General features: G+C 35.7%; 1 protein-coding gene and 1 pseudogene across 10 annotated transcripts in view; both read left to right on the forward strand.

Annotated features, from left to right (window-relative positions):
- Positions 1-8,644, forward strand: part of LCORL (ligand dependent nuclear receptor corepressor like) — a 188,351-nt gene that overhangs the window by 109,742 nt on the left and 69,965 nt on the right. The gene's annotated exons all lie outside the window — the stretch shown is intronic.
- On the forward strand, positions 372-2,525 carry LOC102993547 (GTP-binding nuclear protein Ran-like; annotated as a pseudogene).

The following is an 8,644-nucleotide window of genomic DNA, read 5'->3' on the forward strand; positions in this document are numbered from 1 at the left end:
GCCACAACTACTGAGCCTGCGCTCTAGAGCCCGCGAACCCCAACTACTGAGCCCGTGTGCTGCAACTACTGAAGCCTGCACACCTAGAGCCCATGCTCCACAACAAGAGAAGCCACCGCAATAAGAAGCCTGCGCACCGCAACAAAGAGTAACGCCTGCTCACCGCAACTAGAGAAAGCCCATGCGCAGCAATGAAGACCCAATGCAGCCAAAAATAAATAAATAAAATAAAGTAACCCAACCCTAAATAATTAGGAGAAAGGCAGACTAAGAAGATATCAACAAAACTTGTGAAATAATATGCAAAGATAAAATAGAAAATATAAAGTTAAAAAGTCAATTTTTAAAAAAAGGCTATTAAAGTTAAAATGTCAAAATTTGCTGGTATCTGAAATTTTACATCCTAAAACTCTAGGAATTTAATGCTTCAAGTATTTTGCTCATTTTTAAAGTTTTTGGTCTAGGGAGATTTCCCAAATTATTGTCTTTGATTTTTTTCTCCTGATAGGGATTGTTAGAAAATAGTTGCATTATATAAAAATTATGTAATTAGGCTACTGCTTTTTGAGGACTATGTGATAAGCACTAGGTAAGCACTCTCTATACATTAGTTCATTTAATCCTTGAAGCAACTCCTTTAGACACTATTAGTAATACTGCTTTACAGATAAAGAAATTATGGCTTATAAAGTAACTTACACAATGTTATACAGCCTGTAATCAGCAGAGCTGAAATTTGATTCCAGGTGTATCTGACTACAATGATGTATTTCCAACCATTCTTCTATATTGCCTTCCAGTGTACTATTTATTATGGGTTACAAGTATACTAAGTTTGGTGGTTTTTCAAGTGTGATACATGGAACTCTTGGGTCTCTAAGACTCATTCAAGGAATCTGCAAGGTCAAAACTTTATAAAAAAATAATTCTAAGATGTTTTTTGCCACTTGTGCTGTGTTGATCTTAAAACTGATGGTGCAAGAGCAATGTTGGTTAAAATTACTGGTACCCTAGCATGAGTCAAACCAGTGGCACTAAACTATACCTAGTAGTCCTTCTGTTCTTCAGCACCACACACATTGTAGTAAAAAAAAGGGCTATTACACTTAAGAATGCCCTTGATGAAGGAATAAAATTGTTTTAATTTATGAAAATTTAACCCTTGGGTTAGACATTTTAAAAAATATTCTGTACAATTAAATGTGAAGTACTCAAAATATTTTTCTTGCATACCAAATTACATTGGTTGTCTTGAGGACAAAAAACTTTGTTAAGGGCCTTAACTCATAAATAGTATTTATTAATATCTGTGTCAAATAATATAGCAGTGAACTTCATAAAGCAGGAACTTGAGAGAATTCAGAGTAAAGGACAAACACCTCAGGAGTATTAACATGTTACTTTCAGTCCTAGATCGGTAAAGTGGATCTAAAATAAGTAAGGAGGGGGCCAGGGCGGGGGCCGCGGGGCCGGGGGTTGGGATGTCCCAGCAGCGGCAGCAGGAGGCGGCCGGGAGGAGTAACATAACAATGGCTGCCCAAGGAGAACCCCAAGTTCAGTTCAAACTTGTATTGGTTGGTAATGGGGTGGTACTGGTAAAATTACATTTGTGAAACGTCATCCGACTGGTGAATTTGAGAAGTATGTAGCTACCTTGGGTGTTGAGGTCCATCCCCTTGTGTTCCATACCAGCAGAGGACCTATTCAGTTCAATGTATGGGATACAGCTGGTCAGGAGAAATTTGGTGGACTGAGAGATGGCTATTATATCCAAGCTCAGTGTGCCATTATAATGTTTGATGTAACATCGAGAGTTACTTACAAGAACTTGCATAGAGATCTGGTACAAGTGTGTGAGAACATCCCCATCGTGTTGTGTGGCAACAAAGTGGGTATTAAGGACAGAAGGGTTAAGGCAAAGTCAATTGTCTTACACCAAAAGAAGAACCTTCAGTACTATGACATTTCTGCCAAAAGTAACTACAGCTTTGCAAAGCCCTTCCTCTGGCTTGCTAGAAAACTGATCAGAGACCCTAACTTGGAGTTCGTCGCCATGCCTGCTCTCACCCTGCCAGAGGTGGTCATGGACCCAGCGATGGCAGTGCAGTACGAGCACTATCTAGAGGCTACTCAGACAACTGCCCTCCCGGATGAAGATGATGACCTGTGAGAAAGTGAAGCTGGAGCCCAGCGTCAGAAGTCTAGTTTTATAGGCAACTGTCCTGTGATGTCAGTGGTGTAGCGTGTTTGCCACTTTATTATATAGCTAAGCAGAACATGTGCTTAATCTTTGGAATGCTGAAGGAGATGAATGAGCTTTGGAGCGAATGTGGCAGTTAAAAAAAAAAACCTTCATTTTTTTGGACCTGCATATTTAGGTGTTTTGGAACACAGTTGTTTCCTCCTTGAGTTTCAAATATAAGACTGCTACAGTCACATCACAGTATTCAGTGGTGGAATCTTGTTTGTTACTGTCATTCCCGTTTCCTTTCATTTAGAATCAGAATAAAGTTGTATTTCAAATAAAATAAATAAATAAATTAAATAAGTAAGGATATATAGTATAAGCCCTAAAATAATAGTAAGGGGTAGTTTATGGGTATAAATTGAACTGTATCCTCAGGTAATATAAACTATTCTTTTTTCTCAAGTGTACATAGAACATTCACAAAAAATTTATATACAAAGTCAAAAAGAAATCCTGAGAAGTTCATAAAGTAGAAACAATACCAAAAAAAAGCTCTTTTAAAAAAATCATAATGCCATAAAGATAGAAATGAATAACAACAGCAAAAAATTAAGTCCTGTCCACCTACAATGTAAACATTCTTTTAAACAACTTTAGTGTGAAAGGGAAGAAAAAAGTATAGGATCTCTTTAACATATACTAATAATGAAAAAACTACATGTAAGAATCTAGGGGATATAATTAAAACAGTGATAAGGAAAAGATTTGGCCTTTAATATTTTTATCAATAAAAACTACAGAATGAGAATAAGTTAAATTCCCATCAAAAAAAGCTAGGAAAAAAAATCACAAAATAGGAATTCCCTGGCAATCCAGTGATTAGGACTCTCTGCTTCCACTGCAGGGAGCACGGGTTCAATCCCTGGTCAGGGAACTAAGATCCCACAAGCCACAAGGTGCTTCCCGCCCAAAAAAAACTCACAAAAGTAAATCAGAATAATGAACAAGGAAGGAAATAATAAAGATAAAAGCAAAAATTATTAAGGTGGAAGACAGAAAAACAAAACATTCAGACTAAAAAATAAATAGAAAAAGAAGTTTTTTCTTTGGAGAAGGCCATGAAATAGATAAAGTACTAGTTAACCAATTGGCCAGGGAACAGGGGAGAGGTTAGCACAGAGGGAGAAAGCAGAGATGTAGAAGACATGATAAGGGGGAAATAATCATTGAAGCAGAAAATTTAAAAAGTCATAGATTCTGTTTTGTACAACTTAGGTGAAATGGATAAAATTAATAGGAAAATCCAGTTTACCAAAATTGTCTCCAAAGAGCTAGAAAACTTAAACAGGTTATTCATTTTTTTGTGTTTTTTTTTTTTTAAGAAATAGAAAAATGTATGAAGAAACCAACAAAAACACCAAGCTGGGAGGTTTAAAAGTTATATTTTACCAAATTTTCTAAGATCAGCTAATCTCTGTTTCATAAAATCTTTCAGAACATAAAAAAGTAAGTTCCCAAATTATTTTTTAAATGACTATGATATTGATCTAGATAAAAATCTCGTTAGTTCACACACACACACACACACACACACACACGACTACAGAATAATCTCATTTATATCAATACAAAAATATCAAAGTTCTACAGTATTGTAGTAAAATAATACATCATTGATCAAGTGTTCCATTGATCAATGGTTCTGTCTTAGGAAATCCATTAACATAAATCACCTGTTAATCTAAGGAAGAACAAAAAGTGTACTTCATCTCTACTGATGTTCATAAGGTCTTTGGAAAAATTCAGCACCGTCCTGCTAAATACATTTGGTAAAAAAAGGAATTTATGCATGTATCTTCAACCTGATAAAACACATATACTCCTGTTTTTAAAATGCAGCTTAAAATGTGGAAACTACTGATAGCATTCCTACTAAAACTGGAACAAGATAGGATTGTCCTGTGTCCCCACTATTCAGCATTTTGTTGGAGGTTTGAGTTTGTGCAATTAGATAAGAGAAAACTGTTTTAGATTCATAAGAATTGGAAAAGAAGAAATATAGGGCTTCCCTGGTGGCGCAGCGGTTGCGCGTCCACCTGCCGATGCAGGGGAACCGGGTTCGCGCCCCGGTCTGGGAGGATCCCACATGCCACGGAGCGGCTGAGGGAGGCCCTCATACCACAAAAAAAAAAAAAAAAAAAAAAAAAAAAGAAGAAATATAACTAGTTCTGTTTGCAAATGATATTAGAAGACCAAGAGCATTGATAATAAAGCTAACTCACACAGTAAAAGAATTTAACACAAGGATTTCCCTGGTGATGCAGTGGTTAAGAATCCGCCTGCCAATGCAGGGGACATGGGTTTGATCCCTGGTCCAGGAAGATCCCACATGCTGCGGAGCAACTAAGCCCATGCGCCACAACTACTGAAGCCTGCACACCTAGAGCCTGTGCTCCACAACAGGAGAAGCCACTGCAATGAGAAGCCCGCCCACTGCAGTGAAGAGTAGCCCCCATGTCACCACAACTAGAGAAAGCCCGCACACAGCAATGAAGACCCAACGCAGCTAAAAATAAATAAATTTATATTAAAAAAAAAACAAACCTGTGTGCCAGTGCAGGGGACACGGGTTCAATCCTTGGTCCAGGAAGATCCCACGTGCCGCAGAACAACTAAGCCCATGTGCCAGAACTAATGAGCCTGCACTCTAGAGCCCTTGAGCCACAACTGCTGAGCCCATATGCCACAACTGCTGAAGCACACATGCCCCAGAGCCCGCGCACTGCAACTACTGAGCCCATGTGCCACAACTACTGAAGCCCGTGCACTTTAGGGCCTGCACGTCGCAACTACTGAGCCCACGTGCTGCAACTGCTGAAGCCCACGCACCTAGAGCTGGAGCTCCGCAACAAGAGAAGCCACTGTAATGAGAAGTCTGCACACCAGAGTGAATAGTAGCCCCCACTCCCCGCAACTAGAGAAAGCCTGCGTGCAGCAATAGACCCAATGCAGAAAAAAAAAAAAAATTAGTACAATGTCAAAATTTAAAGCAACAGTGTCTTTCATGTACACATAGTCAGATGATATAATTCTATTTACAGTAGTTAAAAAAAGACAAATTCTTTGCAGTAAATAAAGCAATTTTGGTTTCCCTAAATTAATATATAAATTTAATATGATTCCTTTAGGAAATCTCATCCACCCCCTTGGAGCTACCATATGGAAATACAGATATGCAAGAACAGGTTTTTAAAAAGATCTAGCACTGGCTCTTCCAGTTATTAAAACCTCTGTAATTAAAATGGCAGTACTGTTACCTGAATGGGCAAGCAAACTCATTGAGAAATAGACCCGCACACCCAGGGAAATAGATATATGATGTAGGTGGCATTTCAAATCACAGGGAAAATGATGGACTGATTTTAGGATAATAACTGATTTTAGGATAATTGGAAAACTAATCAGAAAAAGGTAAAATTAGATCCATATCTCATATGTACAGTGGAATAAATTTCAAATTGGGTAAGAGATTTCAATATAACACAAAATAATGTAACCATGTACATACTAGGAGAAAATATCAGTGAATTCTGTTGTAACCTGGAATAGGGGGCAAAGGCTTTTTCTGTGACTTAAAGTCCAGATGCAATAAAATAAAATACAGACTACATTTAAAGGATTTATTTATATTAAATAGAAATTTGTCTAGCAAGAAAGTCCCATAGTCAAAGTTAAATGACAAAGGCAAACTGGGAAACATACTTGCATTGTATATTACAATAGTTAATCTCCTAGTATATAAGGGATTTTTTTTAATTAATAGGGGGAAAAAAATAGGACCAAACGCTTAATAGAAAAATGGACAAAAGGTGTTAGCAGAGTGTTACACACAGAAAAATAAGATATTTAAATGACACTTAAATTTATACTAGAGCTACAAATTAAAACAATACTGAGTAACCATTTCCTTCTATTAGATTATCAAAAATTCAAAAGCCTGACAGCACTCAGTTAGGGTACCTATGAGGTAACAGTCAGTTTCATCAATTGCAGTGGTAAGTACAAAATGTACACTCCTGACAAAGAAGTATTAAGCAATATCTATTAAAACTACATATGTATTTACCCTTTGATTTAATAATCCCACCTTAGAATTTACCTGATGGTACTTGTTTAACAACATGAGAATAGAAATGCACAAAATTATTTATTGCAGCATTATTTATAATAGCAAAATGTTTCAAATCACTTACATGCCCACCCATAGGAGACAGGTTGGCCACGTGGTAGAAACAATGGCTTACCATGGAGCTGTAGAATAGAATAAAGTGACCTAAATGTCCATCAAAAGATGAATGGATAAAGAAGATATTGCATATATGTACAATGGAATACTAAACCATAAAAAAGAATGAAATTTGCAACAACATGAATGGACTTGGAGGGTATAATGCTTATGAAATAAGTTAGACAGAGAAAGGCAAATACTTTATGATATCTCCTAAATGTGGAATCTAAAAAAATAAACTAGTGAATATAAAAAAAAACCAGACTCACAGATATAGAGAACAAACTAGTGGTTATCAGTGTGGAGAGGGAAGGGGGGAGGAGCAAGATAGGGGTTGGGGATTAAGAGGTGCAAACCATTGTGTATAAAATAAATAAGCTGCAAGGATGTATTGTACAATACAGAAAATATAGCCAGTATTTTGTAGTAACTATAAATGGAATATCTTTAAAAATTGTAAATCACTGTTGTACACCTGAAAATTATTTAATATTGTACATCAACTGTACTTCAGTTAAAAAAATTTTTTTAAGAACATCTCTATGAACTGATAAGAAGGATTAACTTGGTATATACTTTTAAGTGAAAAGAGCAAGAGGAAGAAAATGGGATATATACTATGTTAACTTTTAAGAAAGAAGAGGAAAGAATATATGAATCTAATTTTTATACAAAAAACCACAAAAGCATAAATCAGAAACTAATAAAATTTGGTTATTTTGGGAGTAGTGGAAAATAAAATAAGTGAACCTTCTTTGAGTCTTTTGTGTTTTGAGTTTTGAGACATGTTAATTTTGTGCATTTTTTAAAAATAAAATTAAATCAACAAGGATAGGGGAGGAAGCCCTGTGATTGGGTCAAACAAACAAAGCAAGTAAACCTAACTATATCATATCAATAATACAGAACACAGGAAAAATTAATTCATATAACTAATATAGTGCTCTGTACTCTTAGTGGGGTTATTTTAAGGATAAACATTTTTCAATAGTTGTATTGGTTTAGTAATTTTGTGAGTTTTTACTGTAAGAGCAGGGAATAAAAATACGGAACGGGGGAAGAAGAATAAGAACTCCAGTTCTTCCAGAGATCCCAGTATGAACTCATGATTTAAATATGTATATATTTAGCATTTATTAACTTTTCCTACTGTAAGGTTCTAGAAGCAATGACCACACTTATCATCCAGACCTTAATGCCTAAATACCAGTCCCTACCACAAGTAGGAATAATAGGGTATTTGGAATATTGGTTGATTCCAAGTTAGGGACAGGAAAAGTAGAAAGTGGACATGGAATATTTTTTAATATGCTAAAAGAAAAAAAAAAAAAAGGAAGTCCTCAAAAACAGAAGGTATATCAAAAGGATATAAGGACCAGCATGAAGGGGTTTCCACTGGCCAAATTTGGAATAATTTGTGCATTAAAATGAATAATGAAGTCATAGATAACATATTGGTTAACAAAAGACAGTCTATGAGTTCATAGTGATAATAACAAACAAAAAATAAAAGGTAAGGGTCACAGAAGAGAAGGCATTTCTTTTTTTTTCTTTTTTAAGAATGTTACAGAAAAATAGAAAATGAATAATGGAATTAAGACAATGACTATTTTCTAACCACTAGTGTACCAGTTGATTCTGGCAGGAATTACCAATCGATACTAAAAACATTGGGTAAATACAAGATTGTTGGGGTAGAGGATAATCACATTAAAGTATTACTCCATAGATTACTAATTACAAAGGAGAAAAGGTAACTCTCTAAAATGGAAGTATCTGTTGGATACCACCTTACAGCTAGTCATCAACAACATCACTAATACTGGGATCAACTGGTATGATAAACCAAAAGGCATATCACCGATGTACTATTCCTGTCAAAAATGATTAACCTGAACCTAAATCATACGGAACCTAATCCAAATTTTGGGACATGCTACAAAATAAATGGCATGGAAATTTTTTTTTAAAAGAGCAGGAGGAAAGACTAGGGAGACATGACAATCAAATACAATGTGTATCTCACCACTGTTATTCAACATAGTTTTGGAAGTTTTAGCCACAGCAATCAGAGAAGAAAAAGAAATAAAAGGAATCCAAATCGGAAAAGAAGAAGTAAAGCTGTCACTGTTTGCAGATGACATGATACTATACATAGAGAATCCTAA

Source organism: Physeter macrocephalus, chromosome 7 (genome assembly GCF_002837175.3).
Source record: "Physeter macrocephalus isolate SW-GA chromosome 7, ASM283717v5, whole genome shotgun sequence".
Taxonomy (NCBI): domain Eukaryota; kingdom Metazoa; phylum Chordata; class Mammalia; order Artiodactyla; family Physeteridae; genus Physeter; species Physeter macrocephalus.